At 51.5% G+C, this 12,172-nt stretch overlaps 8 non-coding genes across 8 annotated transcripts; 2 read left to right on the top strand and 6 right to left on the bottom strand.

Annotated features, from left to right (window-relative positions):
* The first annotated feature begins 1,141 nt into the window (after positions 1 to 1,141).
* trnam-cau (transfer RNA methionine (anticodon CAU)) lies at positions 1,142 to 1,214 on the top strand. The gene has a single exon. It is a non-coding gene; the product is annotated as a tRNA-Met (tRNA).
* An 842-nt stretch (positions 1,215 to 2,056) lies between these two features.
* Positions 2,057 to 2,127, top strand: trnas-gcu (transfer RNA serine (anticodon GCU)). The gene has a single exon. It is a non-coding gene; the product is annotated as a tRNA-Ser (tRNA).
* A 775-nt stretch (positions 2,128 to 2,902) lies between these two features.
* Positions 2,903 to 2,973, bottom strand: trnag-gcc (transfer RNA glycine (anticodon GCC)). The gene has a single exon. It is a non-coding gene; the product is annotated as a tRNA-Gly (tRNA).
* A 582-nt stretch (positions 2,974 to 3,555) lies between these two features.
* On the bottom strand, positions 3,556 to 3,626 carry trnag-gcc (transfer RNA glycine (anticodon GCC)). Its single transcript has one exon. It is a non-coding gene; the product is annotated as a tRNA-Gly (tRNA).
* Positions 3,627 to 4,203: 577 nt separating this feature from the next.
* On the bottom strand, positions 4,204 to 4,274 carry trnag-gcc (transfer RNA glycine (anticodon GCC)). Its single transcript has one exon. It is a non-coding gene; the product is annotated as a tRNA-Gly (tRNA).
* A 506-nt stretch (positions 4,275 to 4,780) lies between these two features.
* trnam-cau (transfer RNA methionine (anticodon CAU)) lies at positions 4,781 to 4,853 on the bottom strand. The gene has a single exon. It is a non-coding gene; the product is annotated as a tRNA-Met (tRNA).
* A 319-nt stretch (positions 4,854 to 5,172) lies between these two features.
* On the bottom strand, positions 5,173 to 5,243 carry trnag-gcc (transfer RNA glycine (anticodon GCC)). The gene has a single exon. It is a non-coding gene; the product is annotated as a tRNA-Gly (tRNA).
* A 383-nt stretch (positions 5,244 to 5,626) lies between these two features.
* Positions 5,627 to 5,697, bottom strand: trnag-gcc (transfer RNA glycine (anticodon GCC)). The gene has a single exon. It is a non-coding gene; the product is annotated as a tRNA-Gly (tRNA).
* Positions 5,698 to 12,172: the final 6,475 nt, after the last annotated feature.

The raw sequence follows: 12,172 nt of genomic DNA, 5'->3' as shown, positions 1-12,172 counted from the left end.
GAGCAGATAGATAAGAGAAGGTCCAGATGGGGCCATTATTCTCAGGAATCATCCATGCCCCCTCACTGACCGCTTCACACACTTTCACACGTGAAAAGGCCTTTGTTTAACGACCTTCTAAGAATATCAGTTTCGTTCCTGCACCGATAAGGCTCCGCGAGAGAAGTGAAAGACAGGTTCAAAGAAAGAGACAAAGTAACACAGCTCTCTTCCTTTCTCACGCTTTCTCACATAACCTATGAATTCATTGGCTGGCCACAAGAACCAATGAAGGAGCAACAACGGCGGAAGCAGAGGAACAAGAACCAATGAGAAGACACCACCCTCTTTACTCCTGACCAATCAGAACTGTTCCTGTTGATTATTTCAATGGCCGCGCGCACCGATCCGGCATCCTTTCTGCAGCGCTGGGGCCATTGGTGACAGCTCTGGATTGGGGTCCATGCGCATGATTGTCTGTTTGTATCCTGATTTTGAATAAACGCTTTATAGAGTTAAAGTAAAAGTCTACTGCTGTTTTTCCCAGTGAGTACCGTCCAGGTGGTGTGTTGCTGTCCAACTCCAACACGGAGTCTCAGCAGGGCCATGGCATAGTTGGTAGAAGGCATATTCCACGATGCAGACCTCGATGATCCACCAATGCTCACATGCCACACATCTGGACATTTTATGACTCAAATCTGCGCCAACAGTGCACAAAATACGACAAATGTTACACATTGAAGGCAATACGTTTTTGTTTGTTTTTCGTGAAGAAAATTTACCGATTGCTACCTGTTTTTACAACAAAAACAAGTCACTTGCCTATGGGGGCGTTGAATCCACAACCTTCATATGACATTGATCGAAATGTTATGGAGATCTGAGTCGTAAAATGTCCAGAGGTGTAGCATGTGAGCATTGGTGGTTCAGTGGTAGAATTCTCGCCTGCTGCGGGAGGCCGGGTTAGATTCAGCCAAGCGCAACTTCTGTTTTAGCAGCTAGGATTAACCTGTCAACCCTGAATATCATCAAATGAAAATTGTGAGTTCGATTCCCACATAAAGTGAGTTAGGCTGTTTGAAAAAGATGCCAATCGCCAAACTTGTTCGCGTAAAAAAAAATGTATCGCCTTCAATGGTGAACATATGTTGAAGTGTGTGCCTCGTTGGCGCAGTAGGCAGCGCGTCAGTCTCATAATCTGAAGGTCGTGAGTTCGACCCTCACACTGGGCATTTGTTTTGAGACACCTTTGCGTTTTGTAAAAGGGCAATCGATCAATTTAGTTCCAAGTTAATTCAGAGAAGGTATAGCCTTAAATCGTGAACGCATGCTGAAGAACTAATTGGGATCAGATCAGACACGCCATGCAGTTTTCAATTCAATTCAGTTCATTTGTATAGCCCATTTTCACAAATTAAAATTTGTCTCAGAGTGCTTTACAATCTGTACACATAGACATCCCTGTCCCAAAACCTCACATCGGATAAGGAAAAACTCCCAAACAACCCTTCACGGGGAGAAAAAGGGAAGAAACCTTCAGGAGAGCAACAGAGGAGGATCCTCTCCAAGATGGACAGGTGTTATAGATGCCATGTGTACAGAAGGAATCATTATACACAAATTAAAACACAGTAACAACACAATCAATCAATTTGACAGACTGTATGAATAGTTGGTAGTCGGCATATTCCACGATCGTGACCTCCACGATCCATCAGGCAGATGGAGGTAGAGAGGATGAGTGGGCGGAGTCTCAGCAGGGCCATGGCATAGTTGGTAGAAGGCATATTCCACGATGCAGACCTCGATGATCCACCAATGCTCACATGCCACACATCTGGACATTTATGACTCAAATCTACTGCGCCAACAGTGCACAAAATCGACAAATGTTACACATTGAAGGCAATACGTTTTGTTTGTTTTCGTGAAGAAAATTTACCGATTGCTACCTTTTTCCCCAAAAAAACCAAGTCACTTGCCTATAAGGCGTCGAAGCCACAACCTTCATATGACATTGATCGAAATGTTATGGAGATCTGAGTCGTAAAATGTCCAGTGCTGCAGCATGTTAGCATTGGTGGTTCAGTGGTAGAATACTCGCCTGCTAAGTGGGGGGCCAGGGTTCGATTCCCGGCCAATGCAACATCTGTTTTTAGCAGCGCGTCAGTCTCATAATCTGAAGGTCGTGAGTTCAACCCTCACACTGGGCATAGGTTTTGAAACACCTCTGCTGTTTTGAAAATAAGGGCAATCGATCAATTTAGTTCCAAGTAAATTAAAAGAATTGAACCCGGGCCTCCCGCGTGGCAGGCGAGAATTCTACCACTGAATTCCAATGCTCACATGACACACAACTGGACATTTTACGAGTTAGATCTCCATAACATTTCGATCAATATCATGATGTGAAAGTTGCTGGCTCGACTCCCACATAGGCAAGAGATTAGTTTTTTTTGTAAAAAAAAGATACAAATCGGTACATTTTCTTCAATAAAAAAACAAAATTCTATGCAGTTTTCAATTCAGTTCATTTGTATAGCCCATTTTCATGGCAGTCGGCATATTCCACGATCGACATTTTACGACTTAGATCTCCATAACATTTGGATCAATAGCATGATATGAAGGTTGTGTGTTCGACTCTCACATAGGCAAGTGACTTGGTTTTATTTGTAAAAAAGATATCAATCGGTCAATTTTCTTGACGAAGAAAAGGAAAGAACGTATTGTCTTCAATGTGGAACATATGTCATATTTTGTGCCCCATTGCTGCAGTCGATCTGACTCGTAGCATGTCCAGATGTGTAGCATGTGAGCATTGGTGGTTCAGTGATTTAATGGAACCTTTCCATTTTGCGCCACCGAGTCATAACATGAAAAACATCACGTGTCGGTCCTTTTTTCTAAAAAAGGATGTTGCATTGGCCGGGAATCGAACCCGGGCCTCCCGCGTGGCAGGCGAGAATTCTACCACTGAACCACCAATGCTCACATGACACACAACTGGACATTTTACCAGTTAGATCTCCATAACATTTCGATGAATATCATGATATAAAAGTTGCTGGCTCGACTCCCACATAGGCAAGAGATTTGTTTTTTTTGTAAAAAAAAGATACAAATCGGTACATTTTCATCAATAAAAAGCCAAAATTCTATGCAGTTTTCAATTCAGTTCATTTGTATAGCCCATTTTCATGGTAGTCGGCATATTCCACGATCGACATTTTACGACTTAGATCTCCATAACATTTGGATCAATAGCATGATATGAAGGTTGTGTGTTCGACTCTCACATAGGCAAGTGACTTGGTTTTTATTTGTAAAAAAAAAGATATCAAACGGTCAATTTTCTTGACGAAGAAAAGGAAAGAACGTATTGTCTTCAATGTGGAACATATGTCGTATTTTGTGCCCCATTGCTGCAGTCGATCTGACTCGTAGCATGTCCAGATGTGTAGCATGTGAGCATTGGTGGTTCAGTGATTTAATGGAACCTTTCCATTTTGCGCCACCGAGTCATAACATGAAAAACATCACGTGTCGGTCCTTTTTTCTAAAAAAGGATGTTGCATTGGCCGGGAATCGAACCCGGGCCTCCCGCGTGGCAGGCGAGAATTCTACCACTGAACCACCAATGCTCACATGACACACAACTGGACATTTTACCAGTTAGATCTCCATAACATTTCGATCAATATCATGATATAAAAGTTGCTGGCTCGACTCCCACATAGGCAAGAGATTTGTTTTTGTAAAAAAGATACAAATCGGTACATTTTCATCAATAAAAAGCCAAAATTCTATGCAGTTTTCAATTCAGTTCATTTGTATAGCCCATTTTCATGGTAGTCGGCATATTCCACGATCGACATTTTACGACTTAGATCTCCATAACATTTGGATCAATAGCATGATATGAAGGTTGTGTGTTCGACTCTCACATAGACAAGTGACTTGGTTTTTATTTGTAAAAAAAAAGATATCAAACGGTCAATTTTCTTGACGAAGAAAAGGAAAGAACGTATTGTCTTCAATGTGGAACATATGTCGTATTTTGTGCCCCATTGCTGCAGTCGATCTGACTCGTAGCATGTCCAGATGAGTAGCATGTGAGCATTGGTGGTTCAGTGATTTAATGGAACCTTTCCATTTTGCGCCACCGAGTCATAACATGAAAAACATCACGTGTCGGTCCTTTTTTCTAAAAAAGGATGTTGCATTGGCCGGGAATCGAACCCGGGCCTCCCGCGTGGCAAGCGAGAATTCTACCACTGAACCACCAATGCTCACATGACACATGAGTGTCTGGTCATGCTTTTTGTTTCTGGAGGAGGGGGTTTAAGAAATTAGACAGGGCAGGACAGTAAGAAATTCCCAGCTCATCATCAGAACAAAAACAGGGTTTTCCAGCTTTGGAGGGAGAGTTGTTTTGGGCTTCAACCTTTGTTGTTGAGAGAGGACCCCCGCTGTGATTGCAAGATTGTATTTTATGGTGATCACTGAATACATTCTCCTGTTGAAAGGGAGAGAACAAGAGATCGTTGGCTAAATTATTCCGTGAGCTTTACCAGGCAACCAGTTTTGCACATACACTTTCCTCCTGAGCTCTCAGATACATACCAGGCAGAGACTATCAGTAGATAGATCTGATAATCTCAGTAGATGTAGGAGTTGTATGTGGAGTCAAACTCTGGACCTAAATAACATTATATTGAAGCATAGGGGCTGGAAAAAACCTGGTAAATATTTGTGTGACCACAGATAATTCAAGGCAAAGGTGTCTCAAAACACATGCCCAGTGTGAGGGTCGAACTCACGACCTTCAGATTATGAGACTGACGCGCTGCCTACTGCGCCAACGAGGCTTGAGAAAATTGAGATGTTCACGACTGAAGGCTGTACGTTCCTATAAATAGCATGAACTAAATTGACTGATTGACCTTTTTACAAACAAATACACACAAAAAAGTAAATATTTGTATATGACCGACTGATATATTGTAGGATGCACAGCCCTCCCCTGAGGAGGACGCTTTTGGTCAGTTTAAGGAGTCACTGAAAGTGCTCTCTAAACCGCCTGAATTCCATTCATTGAAGGAATTAATTGAATTCCTTCTTTATCGGTCATGTAAGCAGGTTTTATAAAATCATCGCAGCTGTGTCATTCTCTTCAAAAAATGATGTTGCATTGGCCGGGAATCGAACCCGGGCCTCCCGCGTGGCAGGCGAGAATTCTACCACTGAACCACCAATGCTCACATGCCTGCATTATGGACATGTTACACCTAAAATCTCACACATCCCCAGCGGGGAATTTAGTTTGAAGCAGTAGCATAGTCCCATAGTCTACAGTATACTGCCGGAGAGCTCACCTCTGGTATACATAACACCCAACCCCGAAGCTTGTCCTGTGGGTGATGAGTCCACAGGGTGGCTGCTTCATGTTTCCGGCCACCAGACACTTGCCTACGTACTCCTCTCCTGGGTGTGGCTGTGGGAGGGTGCTCCTGTTTCCCTGGTCCGGGCGAAGTACCTTCATTCCTTGGTCCTCTATTCATTGCCCTAATCGGATCCCCTATTATTCCATTATAGGCAAAAATCACGACAGCTGTGTCCTTCCCTTTTTCAAAAAGGATGTTGCATTGGCCGGGAATCGAACCTGGGCCTCCCGCGTGGCAGGCGAGAATTCTACCACTGAACCACCAATGCTCACATAGACACTTACAGGTCCGGACCACTTTTATGGGAAACAAGGCACAGCCGAAATAGGCCTAATAAAACATTGAATGCAGGAATCCTAAAACTTAACCTCAATGCTCACATACACACATGTTCTTACCTTTCTGAATGGCCCACATGGCACAGAGGATAAAAAATAAGAAAATCATTGCATATGAGAATCCTCAAACTGAACTGCTAATGCTCACATACACAAAAGCTCTTATCTTTATGAATGGTCCAAAAGGCTCACAGGATAATAGAAAAGAAAAAGTGAATGCGCCCAACGTGGGGCTCGAATCCACGACCCTGAGTCTCATGCTCTACCGACTGAGCTAGCCGGGCATGACGACCATGGAAAAAAACAGTATTTTTAACAAGTAGTATAGTATAATTGTAGAAATATATTGCAGTAGAAGCAGAAGTAGTAGCAGTAGTAGTAGTAGTAGTAGTAGTAGCAGCAGTAGTAACAACAGTAGCAGTAGAGTGGCAGAGTAGTGGTAGTAGTGGTGGCGGCAGTGGTGGCAGGTGGTAGCAGCAGTAGTAGTAGTAGCAGTGGCAGTAGTAGTAGTAATAGCAGCAGTAATAGTAGTAGCAGTAGTAGTAGCAACACTAGTAGTAGCACTAGCAGCAGCAGTAGTAGTAGTAGCAGTGGCAGTAGTAGCAGTAGTATTAGTAGCAGTAGTTGCAGTAGTAGCAGTAGTCGTAGCAATATTAGTATTAGTAGCAGTAGTAGTAGCAGTGGGAGTAGTGGCTGTGGTCCGGACGGTGGTTAGCGGTGGCAGTGGTAACAGTGGTAGTAGTAATGGCAGTGGTGGTGGTGGCAGTGGTGGCAGTGGTGGCGGTATAAGTGGTGGCTGTGGTAGGCAGCAGTGGTTAGCAGTGGTAGTGGTGGCAGTGGTAACAGTGGTAGTGGTAATAGCGGTGGTGGCAGTGGTGGTGGCGGGTAATGGTGAAGTGGCTCAGATGGGTGGTGTTAGTGGGCTGTGGTGGCAGCAATGGTGGTGGCACTGGCAGCGGTGCTGGTGGCGGTGGTGTTGGTGGCAGTGGTTGCAGTGGTGGCAGCGGTGGTGGCAGTGGTCGTTGGTGGCAGTGGTGGCGGCGGTGGTGGCTGTGGTGGCAGTGGTAGTAATGGCAGCAGTGGTGGCGGTGGTAGTGGTGGCAGCAGTGGCAGCGGTGGTTGTAGTGGCACTGGCAGCAGTGGTAGTGAGTAGTAGCAATGGTAGCAGTGGTGGCGGCAGTGGTGGCAGCAGTGGTGGTAGCAGTGGTATTGGTGGCAGTGGTTGCAGTGGTAACAGCGGTGGTAGCAGTAGTCGTGGCAGCAGGGTGGCAGCAGCAGTAGCGGCAGTGGTGGTGCAGTGGTGGTAGCAGTGGTAGCAGTGGTGGAAGCAGTGAGTAGTGGCAGCGGTGGTTGGCAGTGGTAGTGGCAGTGGTAACAGTGGTGGCAGCAGTGGTAGCAGTGGTGGCGGTGGTAGCAGTGGTAACAGCGGTAATAGTGGCAGTGGTAGCGGTAAAGCAGCAGTGGTAGTGGCAGGTGGTGGTGGCAGCGGTGGTGTGGCGGTGGTGGTGGCAGCAGTGGTAGTGGTGCAGCGGTAGCAGTTGTGGATGGTAATAGTATTAGCGGCGGTGGCGGTGGTAAAGCAGTAACAGTGGTGGCAGTGGTGGCGGTGGTGTTGGTGGCAGTGGTTGCGGTGGTAGCAGCGGTGCCAGCCAGTGGCGGTGGTGGCAGAGTGGCGGTGGTGGTGGTGGCGGTGGTGGTGGCGGTGGTAAGGTGAGTGGGCTCAGATGGGTGTGTGGTGCTGGTGGCAGCAGCAATGGTGGTGGCAGCAGCGGTGAGTGGTGGCGGTGGTGGCAGTGGTGGCAGTGGTGGGCAGTGTGGTGGCAGTGGTGGCAGTAAAGTGGCAGTGGTGGCAGAGTGGCAGTGGTGGCAGAGTATAGTGTGGTGGTAGTGGCAGTGGTGGTAGCAGTGGTGGTGGTAGCAGTGGTGGCAGCGGTGGCAGCGGTGGTTGGTAGTAGCACTGGCAGCAGTGGTAGTGGCAATGGTGGCAGTGGTGGCAGCAGTGGTGGCAGCAGTGGCAGTGGTATTGGTGGCAGTGGTTGCAGTGGTAACAGTGGTGGCAGTGGTGGCAGCGTGGTAGCGGTGGTGGTGGCAGTGGTAGCGGTGGTAGAGCAGTGGTAGTGGCAGTGGTGGCAGTGGTGGTGGCAGTGGTAACAGTGGTGGCAGTGGTGGCAGTGGTGGCAGTGGTAACAGCGGTAGTGGCAGTGGTGGCAGTAAAGCGGCAGTGGTGGTGGCAGCGGTGGTAGGTGGCAGTGGTAGTGGCAGCAGTGGTAGCAGTGGTAGCGGCAGTGGCGGTTGTGTGGTAGCGGTGGTAATAGTGATGGCAGCAGCAGTGGCAGTGGTAACAGCGGTAACAGTGGTGGCAGTGGCAGCAGTGGTAGCAGTGGCAGTAGCAGTGGTGGTGGTAGCAGTGGTGTTGTGTGGTCATGGCAGTGGTGGCAGTGGTGGCAGAGTAGCAGTGGCAGTGGTGTGGTAGCAGTGGTTGCGGTGGTGGCGGCGGTGGTCGTGCCAGCGGTGGTGGCAGCAGTGGCGGTGGTGTTGGTGGCAGTGGTGGTAGCGGTGAGGTGAGTGGCAGATATGGCAGTGGTGGTGGTGCCTGTGGTGGCAGCAATGGTAGTGGCACTGGCAGTGGTGGTGGCAGCAGTGTGGTGGCAGTGGTGGCGGTAAAGTGGCAGTGGTGGCGGTGGCGGTGGTGGCAGAGTAATAGTGGTGGCAGCGGTGGCGGTTGTGGTGGCAGTGAGTAGTGTTGGTGGCGGGTGGTGGTGGCAGCGGTGGCAGTGGTGGCGGTGGTAAAGCAGTGGTTGCAGTGGTAGCGGTGGTGGCAGTAATGGCAGTGGTAACAGCGGTGGTGGCAGTGGTGGCAGTAAAGCAGCAGTAGTGGCGGTGGTGGCAGCGGCAGTGGTGGCGACAGTAGCAGTTGTAGTAGTAGTGGTAAGTGTGGCAGCGGTAAGCAGTGGTGGTGGCAGCAGTGTGGTGGCAGGCGGTGGTGGCAGTGGAGTAGTGGTAGTGCAAGTAGCGGTGGTGGCAGAGTAATGTGGTGGCAGCGGTGGTGGCAGTGGTGGTGGTAGCAGTGGTGGTAGCAGCAGTGGTAGCAGGCAGTGGTAACAACAGTGGCAGTGGTAACAGTGGTAGCGGCAGTGGTGGCAGAGTGGGCAGTGGTAGCAGTGGTGGTAGTGGCAGAGTGGTGGCAGGAGTGGTAGCAGTGGTAGTGGCAGTGGTTGGCAGTAGTGGCGGTGTTAGCAGTGGCAGTGGTGGCAGTAGCGGTTGTGTGGCAGTGGTAATGGCAGCGGTGGTAGTGGCAGCAGTGGTGGTAGTGGCAGTGGTGTTAGTGGCAGTGGTTGCGGTGGTGGCAGCAGTGGTAATGGCAGCAGTGGGCGGTAGTAGCAGTGGGTAGCAGTGGTGGCTGGTAAGTAGCAGTGGCAGCGGTGGTTAGTGGTAGCACTGGCAGCGGTAGTGGTTAGCAGTAGCAGTGGTGCAGCAGTGGTAGTGGTGGTAGCAGTGGTAGTAGCAGTAGTAGTAGTGGTGGCAGTGGCAGTGGTAGCAGTGGTGGTTGCAGTGGTGGCAGTGGTCATGGCAGCAGTAATATTGTGCAGTAGTAGTAGCAGTGGTGGCTGTGGTGAGACAGCAGCAGTAACAGCAGTGGTTAGCAGTGGTGGCAGTGGTAATTGGAGTGGTGGCTGTGGTCGGACGGTGGCGGTGGCAACAGTGGTTAACAGTAATAGTGGTGGTAACGGTGGTAGCAGTAGTAATGGCAGTGGTCGTGGCAACGGCAGTGGTAGCAGTAATGGCAGTAGTGGTGGCGGTGGTCGTGTGGTGGCAGTGGTGGCAGCGGTGGTGGGCCTGGTGGCAGTGGTATCAGTGGTAGCAGGTGTTAGTGGCGGTGGTAGTGAGTAGTGGCTGTGGTGGCAGTGGTTAGCAGTAGTAGTGGCGGTTGGCAGTGGTAGCAGTAGTAACAGTGGTAATGGCAGTGGTAGTAGTAGCAGTGAGTGGTATTAACGGTTGTGGCAGTGGTAGTGGTAGTAGCAGAGTGGTGGCAGGATGGTGGCAGTGGTAGTGGCAGCAGTGGTTAGCGGTAGTAGTGGCAGTGGTAACAGTGGTGGCAGCAGTGGTAGCAGAGTGGTGTGTGGTGGTGGGGCCCAGTGGTGGTAGCAGTGGTAGCAGTGGTGGGCAGTGGTGGTGGCGGTGGTAGTGAGTGGTGGCAGCAGTGGTTAGCGGTGGTGGTGGCAGGATGGTGGCAGTGTGGTGGTAGTGGTGGCAGCGGTGGTTAGCGGTGGTAGCAGTGGTAACAGTGGTGGCAGCAGTGGTGGCAGTGGTGGCTGTGGTGGCAGCAGTGGTTAGCAGTGGCAGTCGTGACAGTGGTAATGGCAGTGGTAGTGGTAGCGGTGGTGGTGTTAACAGTGGTAGCAGTAGTAGTGGTAGTGGCAGAGTGGTGGCAGGTGGTGGCAGTGGCAGAGTGGTGGCGGGATGGTGGCAGTGGTGGTGGCAGCAGTGGTTGGCAGTAGTGGTAGCAGTGGTAATGAGTGAGTAAGTAGTGGCAGCAGTGGCAGAGTGGTGGCAGTGGTGGCAGCAGTAATGGTAGCAGTGGTAGCAGTAAAGTAGCAGCGGTGGTGGCAGAGTAGCAGTGGTAGTGGCAGTGGCGGTGGCAGTTGAGTGGTGGCAGGTGGTGGCGGTGGTGGTGGCAATTAGTGAAGCGGCAGTGGTGTGAGTGGCAGGTGGTGGTGGCAGATGGTAGTGGCAGTGGCGGAGTGGTGGCAGGTGTGTGGTGGCACAGTGGTGGTGGCAGTGGTGGCAGTGGTAGTGGCGGTGGTGGCGGTGGTGGCAGCAGTGGTGGCAGGTGTGGTGGTGGCAGTGGTGGCGGTGGTGGCAGGTTGAGCGGTGGCAGTGGTGGTGTGGCAGCGGTGGTGGCAGTGGTAACAGCGGTAACAGTGGTGGCAGCAGTGGCAGTGGCGTGGCGGTGGTAGCAGTGGTGTTTGTGGCGGTGGTGGCAGCAGTGGTGGCAGTGGTAGTGGTGGCAGTGGTGGCAGCGATGTGGTGGGTGGCAGTGGCGGTGGTGGTGGCAGGTAAGGTGGTGGCAGCGGCGGTGGTGGTGGCAGCGGTGGTAATTGGTGCGGCAGTGGTGGCCGGCGGTGGTGGCAGTGGTGGCAGTGGTGGCGGTGGTAAGCGGTGGTGGCAGTAAAGCGGCGGTGGTGGTGGCGGCGGCGGCGGTGGTGGCAGTGGTGGTAGTGACAGCGGTGGTGAGTGGCAGTGGTGACAGCGGTGGTGGTTGTGGTGGCAGTGGTAGATGGCGGCGGCGGTGGTGGCAGTGGTGGTGACGGTGGTGGCAGCGTGGTGGCAGTGGTGGCAGTGGCGGTGGTGGCAGTGGTGTTTGTGGCGGTGAAAGCAGCGGTGGTGGCGGTGGTGTGGAGTGGCAGTGGTGGCGGTGGTGGTGGCAGTGGTGGTAGCGGTGGAGTGGAAGTGAGCTCAGGTATGGGTGGTAGTGGTAGCTGTGGTGGCAGCAATGGTGGTGGCACTAGCAGTGTAGTGGTAGCAGTGGTGGCAGTGGTGGCAGCAGTGTGGTGGCAGTGGTGGTGGTGGCAGTGTGGTGGCAGGTAGTGGTGGTGGCAGCAGCGGTGGTGGTGCAGCAGTGGTGGTGGTGGCAGCGGTGGTGGCAGTGGTGACAACGGTGGCAGTGGTGGCGGTAGCGTAACAGTGGTGGTGGCAGGTGGTGGTAGTGGTAATGGTGGCGATTAGTGTGGCGGTAGTAGTATTAGCGGTGGTGGCAGTGGTGGTGGTGGCAGGTAGTGGCGGTGGTGGAGACGGTGGCGGTAGCGGTGGGAGTGGCGGTGGTGGTGGCCGGTAGTAATGGTCAGTGGTGGTAATGGCAGGATGGTGGCGAGTGGTGTGGGAAGTGGTGGCGTGGTGGAGCGGTGGTGGCAGCAGTGGTGGTTAGCGGTGGTGGTGGCGGTGGTGACAGTGGTGGCAGTGGTAGCAGGTGGTGATTAGTGGCGGTGGTAACAGCAGTAATGAGTGGCAGTGGTGGTAGTAAAGCAGTGGTAGTGGTGGCAGTGGTGGCAGCAGTGGTAACAGCGGTTGGGGTTGTGGTAGCAGTGGTAATAGTGTTGGCAGCAGCGAGTGGTAGTGGCAGTAGTAGTAGTAGCGGTGGTAATTAGTGGCAATGGTTGCGGTGGTGGCAGCGGTGGTGGCAGTGAGTGATTGTGGCAGTGGTAGGGCAGTGTGGTGGCAGTGGAAGTGGCAGTGGTGGCTGTGGTAGCGGTGGTAGTGAGTGATGGCAGCAGTGGTAGCGGTGGTAGTGTGGCAGTGGATGTGGCGGTGGGAAGTGGCAGTGGTGGCTGTGGTGGACAGCAGTGGCAGCGGTGGTTAGTAGTGGCACTAGCGGCAGTGTGGTAGTAGCAGTGGCAGCAGTAGTAG

The sequence above is a fragment of the Pseudoliparis swirei genome, chromosome 14 (genome assembly GCF_029220125.1).
Source record: "Pseudoliparis swirei isolate HS2019 ecotype Mariana Trench chromosome 14, NWPU_hadal_v1, whole genome shotgun sequence".
NCBI classification, from domain to species: domain Eukaryota; kingdom Metazoa; phylum Chordata; class Actinopteri; order Perciformes; family Liparidae; genus Pseudoliparis; species Pseudoliparis swirei.
The sequence above is the reverse complement of the archived record's forward strand: the minus strand, read 5'-3'. Positions and strand labels throughout refer to the sequence as shown.